This window comes from Schistocerca piceifrons, chromosome 3 (assembly GCF_021461385.2).
Source record: "Schistocerca piceifrons isolate TAMUIC-IGC-003096 chromosome 3, iqSchPice1.1, whole genome shotgun sequence".
NCBI classification, from domain to species: domain Eukaryota; kingdom Metazoa; phylum Arthropoda; class Insecta; order Orthoptera; family Acrididae; genus Schistocerca; species Schistocerca piceifrons.
The window spans coordinates 12,330,884-12,339,267 of NC_060140.1; positions in this window are offsets into that span (position 1 = coordinate 12,330,884).

The following is an 8,384-nucleotide window of genomic DNA, read 5'->3' on the forward strand; positions in this document are numbered from 1 at the left end:
AGACATGTGACACCAATGACACCCTATCACCTGACCACATTCACAGTCAATGAGCTCCGCGGAGCGCCCCATTTTGCTCTCTCACGATGTATAATGACTACTGAGGTCTCTGATATGGAGTAGGTGGCAGCACAATGCACCAAATATGAAAAAGTAAGTTTTTGGGGGTGGCCCGAAGCTGTGCAAAATTCTACCAGACGGCTTCCTCTTTCATTCCTTACCCACATTCCATATTCACCTCCTCCTTTTCCTTCTCTTCCTTTTCCTACTATTGAATTCCAATCTCCTATGTCTATTAAATTTTCGTCTTCCTTCGTTATCTGAATAATTTCTTTTATCTCATCATACATTTCTTTAATCTCTTCATCATCTGGGGGACCTAGTTGGCATATGAACTTGTACTACTGTGGCAGGTGTGGGCTTTGTGTCTATCTTGGCTGCAATACTGCATTCACTATGCTGTTCATAGTAGCTTACCCGCACTCCTGTTTTTTATTCATTTTTAAACCTACTCCTCCATTACCCCTATATGAGTTTGTATTTATAATCCTGTATTCATCTGACCAGAAGTATTTTTCCTCATGCCATCAAACTTAACCAATTCCCACCATATTTATCTTTACACTATCCATTTCCCTTTTTAAATTTTCTAACCTGCCTGCCTGATTAAAGGGTCTGACATTCCATGTTCCAATTTGTAGAACATAAGTTTTCTGTCTCCTGATAATGATGTCATCCTGGAGATCTGAATGGGGGACTATTTGACTTCCGGAATGTTTTACCCAAGAGGACACCATCATCATTTAATGGACAGTAAATTTGCATCCCCTCGTGAAAAATTACGGCTATAGTTTCCCCTTGCTTTCATCCGATTACAGTACCAGCACAGCAAGGCTGTTTTGGTTAATGTTACAAGACCAGATCAGTCATTCATCCTGACTGTCGCCCCTGCAACTACTGAAAAGACTGCTGCCCCTCTTAAGGGACCACATGTTTGTCTGGCCCCACAACAGATACCCCTCCGTTGGGGTTGCACCTATGGAACGACTATCTGTATTGCTGAGGCACGCAAGCCTCGCTACCACTGCCACGGTCCATGGTTCATGTTAGGTCCACTCCTTCGTAACGATCATGTTTCCCATTGAGTAAACGTTTAAGTGTCAGGAAGTCTTTTCTGAAAGTATTTGCTTTGAGTGTGGCATTTTTCATGAAAACAATGCACCATTTCACAAGGCCATGAGTGTGATTGAGTGGTTTCAGGAACACAGTGGTGAGTTCCAATTGATGTGTTGGCCACCCAACTCGCCAGCCCTCAACCTGGTTGAACAGATCTGGGATGTGATTTAACATAACGTCAGAGATCATCTCCCCTTCCAGAATTTATGGGAATGAAGTGGCCTGATTGTATAAATATGGTTCCAACTTCCTCCAGTGATCTATGAAGGCCTCATTGCTTCTGTGCCACTATGTCTCCCTACTGTTGTCTGTGCCAGAGGTGTACATACCAGCTTTTAGATGAGTGATGATAATCTTGGGCTGATCAGCCTATGGCAGTTACCATTATTGAAAGAAGGTTGTATTATTGTAATGATTGTGATGGTATAATGATACTGCCACATAAAGTTCGGCTAAACAGTACATGCTGCCCATGAGCCCTGCATGACTCACCCTCCAGTCCAGCTTCAAGACACCGACTGCCCGTGAGATCCACTGCTGTTCCTCTACACCCATTGTTGCTCCACAATGCCCACTGGTGCCACGAGCTCTGAGCTGTGAGAAGTGACATCTGCCAGGCACATGGGGCTCGAATTCGAAGAGGGAGCCCACCATGGTTCAGCCTCCTCCACCAAACCAAAATCCCCCGTCCCCACCATTAAGGAGCCCTTTACATATGCCTCTCCTTGATATGAGTAATGTGCATGTCCATAAATTCAGAACCAGGAGGTTTGCCGAACTCACCAACCTGACAATCTAACAGGGTCCCAACAACTGAGGAGCTAGCTTGCTATCGAACCCTAACTCCCCCTTTTCAGCAATATTAGGGTTTCGGACTAACACTGTGTCCCCAGCCTTTCCAATGAACCATTTAGCCCTTGACTAACAGATGGATAACCTGTGACAGGCAATTTTGGTATTATGTCTAGCCTGGCTCCAGTTGTGCTGTGTTACTGCTAGGGTGACTTGTTCTTGAAGCAAATCATTGATTGACTACAGGTTGACAAGAGGAAAATTGACTGGATGTGCTAACATAAAGGATACTGGAGCAGTCTCCAGGGACTTGGGTTGTGCAGTGTTAAAGATAAAATTGAGCCACGTTGTCTGAGCCTTGTTGTGAAAGATAAGCACAGCCTTCAACTTGCAGTTCACCTGGTCAGCAAAGTATGCTGGTAAAAGGATTTGTGGTCACATCTTTAATTCCATTGTCAAAGCAGAACCTCACAAATAGCTGGGAAACAGAAGCTATCAAGCATCCTCGGTGGCCTGGAAACAGAAAAAATTCATAACAAATGCTGGCCAGCTGCCAGGAATGTCATTTCTCTGCTCGGAATGTGTCAAAAAAACGAGAAAAGTCATCCATGATAACTAGTAGGTGCCTAATACACACACACACTTGATGAAGTGGACCTATATAATCCATACAAAGTTAATCCATCAGGCATTCCTAACAGGTAGGCTCTAAAAGCCACTTGAGGGAATTCCAGTTGGGCTCAGCTCCCTTACGGCTCTCACACTCCTCCACCAACCTCTGGACAGCCTTATTCAGGGAGGACCAGGTGACATGTTGAGTGATCTTGACCCCACCAACCTCCAGGCTTGCTTATACAGGGGGGACCATGTAATGTGTCGTCTGATCTTGACAACAGTTTTATAAATGCCTAAGAGGGTATTATGGAAATAATGAGCCAAAACCTAACTAAGAGCTTGATTGTCAGTCTCTAAACAAAATTCCTGGTGTTCAAAATAAAATCTGAATTTCTTAAGGGCAAACATAACCGCCAAGGCTTCCCATTCATACATAGAATATTTCATCTCCGCAGGTGAAAGTTCCCAAGGTGCATTGCTATAGGGCATCTACATGCAACACGTCCCCTGCCATTCTGTTCCTATAGGAGGACAGCTACCACTTTCTACTCCAGAAGAATTAGGTGTCTGTCTGCAAGAAGAACATGACCTCAAAATTTGGTATGTCTAATACTAGTGGGTTACTAAGCACCACCTTAATGGCTTCAGAAGATTCTGGATGACTTTCATCCCATGTGAAATTTCTTAAATCGTTAAGGCACCCCACTAATTTAATAAAATTCGGCACAGACTTTCGAAAAAATTTGTCATGCCAGGTCTTGCATCTGAGTCTATTGCATAGATATGAGGCATGTACCAAGGAGTTGGGAACTGGGGCATGCTAGAGATGGACAAGTATATTTCATATGTTGGGTGGGTGGTGGAATATCACTGTGGGAGGGATGGGGAGGATATTTGTCATTTCAGTTTTGACTGTCTCCCGACCTGTCCTAAAATAGCCTCACTACTGTCTTCCCCAACCCTCCCATAATGATATCTTGTTGCCCACCAGTCCTAGACAATACTCTTATCCATCACTACTCCTCTCTTGCTCCTAGCCCCTTGCCTCAAGGCTTATATTCCTGCAACAGACCCAGAAGCCATATCTACTCCAGTCCTATCACTGGCATCTCCTATTTGATCAAAGACAGAGCCACCTGTGAAAACAGCCATACGATCTACCAAATAAGCGGTAACATTTGTGACACATTCTATGTCGGCATGACCACTAACAAACTATCTGTTTGCATGAAAAAGCTACTTTGTAAAAGGGGAGAAAGGGATAATGTGACCAATTTTAGACCTATTTCTATGCCAACAGTGTTTGCTTAAGTTATTGAAAAGGCTGTGTATGTAAGGATAATTGATCATTTTGTTTCACATAATTTGCTATCGAATGTCCAGATCAGTTTTAGAAGTGGTTTAACAACTGAAAATGCTATATTCTCTTTTCTCTGTGAGATACTGGATGGATTAAACAAATGGTTTCGAGCACTAGCCATCTTTTTTTAATCAACTAAGGTGTTCAGTTGTGTTGATCACAAAATATTGATACAGAAGTTAGACCATTACAGAATACAGGTAGTAGCTCACAGTTGGTTAACTTCTTCCCCAACCCCTACCCCACTATCCCTCCCACTCCTCAACCTGTGCTGCCTCCTTTTACCTGTCACTCACTTCAGCAGTTGTTGCTCATGTCAAACACAGTCACAGTCGGGCCTTAATAGCCACAGACAGTAGCCGTGTGTGTGTGTGTGTGTGTGTGTGTGTGTGTGTGTGTGTGTGTGTGAGAGAGAGAGAGAGAGAGAGAGAGAGAGAGAGAGAGAGAGAGAGAGAGAGTTCTACTTCTGAGGAAGGACTTTGTCGGAGATTGTGCATACTTCCAGTGTCCTTTTCATTGTGCCGGCCCACAACTCGATGACTCTTCTACGTTACGAGTAGAAATCTATCCTCTATATTATTGTTCTTACATCCTGGACCTTCCATTGATCAATCAATAATATTTGTAACTATACAAGCTCTCAGGTAATGTAGTTACCATTAACAAAAAGTTATATCAAATGAGTATGTGAAGCAACTACCAGACCACATTAAATGAAACAACTCTACATATACACTTGACAGCACAGAAAGTTCCCCACCCCTCAGAATTCTAAGCCTTGTCATATGCATGATTTGACAACACAGGATGCAGACACTGTAAGATGTAGACATTGTCTTTCACTTGAGTTGTTAGAGTGTTGTACCACTCGTGGTCTAGTGGTAAATGTCATGCAATGTAGATGCAAAGTTGTATGCTCCAGTCTATTCATTCCTTTATTTTTTAACTGCAGTTTGACTGCCTGCTAAAAGTATGAACCTGATTAAACCTCAAAGGTAATCTGCTTCACTTTCTAACCACACAGTAATAACAAAAGAGCCTTTGGCTGCATCAAGATCACAACAGTTTATGCTTAAATGTTTCCTCACCCTACATAACCACTGCAACCCAGCTGCTCCCCACCAGGCATCTGACACTGGTTGTAGTCCGAACAGATGAATGTGGTGCATCTGCGTTTGTAGTAAATTTATGCTCTCACACTGATAAGCATGAAATTATTTATTAGCATAGTTGGATTTTCTGCAGTAAATAACTTTAGTAAACCAAGTGAACATGGAGCTACACAAAAGGTATGAGTGTATTTATCAACTGTCATTTTCTAATTTAAAATTCTAGTATTTGACTTGCAGTTATGAATTGGATTTTTCATAATTTGATCTTTTTAACATTGTTTATGCATTATAAACTAAGTAGCACGAGGAAGATATCTAATATATGTGACATACTGTTTGCTGTGGGTTTAACAGAGGGGTAAATGCACCTTGAAGCATTTGTGTGAAGTGTGGAACGATATTAGGAAAACCACATCAGAAAAGCATTTTCTTGTTTCTTTCATTCTGGCATGAATGAATTTCCACATTCATGAAGTTTCAATAATTGACATATGTGATGAACTGTTACCATTTAACTTTCGTACAACATTTGCATTCAACTGCCAAAGTTAAGAAGTCAATAGCAGAAGTACGACATGCCACAATTAACAGCAATAAAAATCAAACTGGTGTCTATTACCGCATTTTCGTTTCAGTGTCATCAGTTCACTCATAGAGCTTCCCTATGCCATGGCTATCAACAATGAGAAGATGCTGTTATAAAAGACATGGCAAATATGGAGGCTCCTTCATCTGTCAGTTAACCCCAAAATGAAAAATATGTCTAAAGTGTTAGACCCTTGCATCTATTTCATAACACTTAAACAATATTCATAAGATTCAACTACACACAATCCAGTTCATAACTACTCATCAAATATTGGAAGTTCAAATAAGAAAATGACAACTGATAAATATGTTCACAATAACCTACACATGTGTAACTGCACGGTGTCCACCCCATTTATCAAAGTTATTTCATGTGGAGAATCAAACTACACAAAGAAACAATTTAAATGCGAGAGCAGCATGGTGCCAAAAATACGTCGCAATGAGCTCAACTGGTCAGATGGTGGCTGGCATCAAGAGACCAGTGGCAGACAGCTGGTTGCTGCTCTATGGAAAGAAAACTCTCGACTATAATCTATTCCGACCTTGATGCAGCCATGAGCTCTTGCACAGAAGATTAGAAAGTGAAGCAAATTATCCCTGAGTTTCTATCAGACTGATACATTAAGTACACAGCCGAAATGTGGTTAAAAAATAAAAGAATGAGAGGACTTAAACTCTCAACTATGCCTCTACATTGCGCGACATTTACTACCAGATACAACACTGTAACAGCTCGAGTGGAAGACAACATTTCCTCCAGACACATACACATACTATAGTGTTGCCAGATTGTGTAGACGGCCAGACTTAGAATTCTTAGAGGACAACTAATTTTTGTGCAGTCAAATGTAAACAATAGGTTTATCTGGGCTTGCCCAACTTATACAATACAGTATTATAGTATTATATTTACAGACTGCAAGAATGAAAGACGCAAGCAAGATATAGACAACATTTTAAAAACCCAATATGTCTGATAATGTTAGTAATCTTCCAAGGTGTTGAGATGCCTCAGATCACCAGTTATTTTGGCAACAGAGAATGTTGCTGTCTTCAGCTGATTTCTGTGGGATGGACTGTTACACGACTGAGTTCACTGGGTAAAAATTTAGTTGTCTATTGTGTTGAAACTAAATGAAACAGCACGCATCTGCAGGATATGTGCAACAAGGAGTGGGAACCAACTGCTGACTGAAAACTACCTCAGTATGAAAGCCATCTTGAAATACAAACTGTGATTGGTTAAGTATCCCATAATGAAGGAAAGAAAAAAAAGTTCTTGTCCTGGCAGAGAGTTGACAATGATATGAAGAAAAGTTTGTTTTAGTTATGCTGAATAAAATTTGTGTGAATAGTTCTATGTTCTAGATTTGACCAATTTCTTTTTACATGGTGAGTTAATTGTGAGCACGTTTTACCATGCATTCATACTATTGATTCACCTCAATAGGTAATTAATTCCCTACCTTCAGTGTGGATGCACACTTACATTCAACCTCCAGTGTGAATATAAAATCAGCGAGAAAGTATGACATGGACAGGGACTGCTGATAGGTGCCACTGGGGGGCTGTGGGAGTCTGCTGGGGAGCACGATGAGATAGTCTGCGTTTTTGCAATAAACACCGTGTCCAGGTGGCATTGTGGTTAATGTGACTGCCTAGTAACCAGAAGATCATGGGTTTGAGTCCCTCTACAGCACACATTTTCACTCATCGCTGCTGACTCTGTGTAAAGTCTCGATGCAGCTAATATCATTAGTCCCTTCCCTTTCTCTGCCTTCCTCTCCCTCCAACTACAATTGCTGTCATAGCTGCGGATTCAGTGTGGTGTGTGTTCTTCCAGAAATGTCCAAAACAATAGACACCATGCTCATATAATAACTGAAAGTACTTCCTCAGGCTTCACTACTTCGGAAAAACCAGAAGAAGAAGAAAATGAACGTTATATTTTTAGGTAATGCCTGCTGAAATGGTTATCAGGGGGATGACACACAATCCCCATGTGTGACATTTTCTTTATTTTACACTGACAGTACCATATTAAGTGGTGTTGGCCATTATGACATATTTTTTGTTTTAGGAGATTTCCTTCTGGCGGCACACAGTCCACCTGGTTTCACTTTGAATGATCTTCTGTTTATGTGGTTTGTTCTTCTTCAGTATTCTAGTGCGACAGTACTTAATCTTAACATCTACATTTGACAAACCATTGGCCATACTTGCATAACCAGTTGATATTATCATTCACAGGCTCAGTAGTTGTAGCTGACAAGCTATGGAAGAAATACATTTGTGCAGATGCTTCAGCTGTTGATCTGCACCTCCCCGAACATGGTGTGGTTGTCCACAACAAAGTCTCCATAACTATTGTTGCCCTCCCCAACCACGCCATCTGCACAGCAGCTATGGTCTAGGTTATTTTGTGTGCACTGAGCAAGACTTCAGGAAGTATTGTAAGCTATTAGAACAAAGGTGACTGACTTGTTTATCCAATGAACCTTCAGTACCTTCAAAACCACCATAAGGGTGACTCTTCAAATTATGGACCAATTTCATACACTTTCCTGCTTAAGGAAGCACCAGGATCATTGTGAAATGTAGAAGAGACCATTATCACCTAAGGGAAGAATGCAGTTTTCAACATGTGATTTGATCACATAGTGTAAATATTTCAACAAACTATCTGTTGAGGATATAAATCATACATAAGCTTCAGCATATACACATGTAAGAAATAA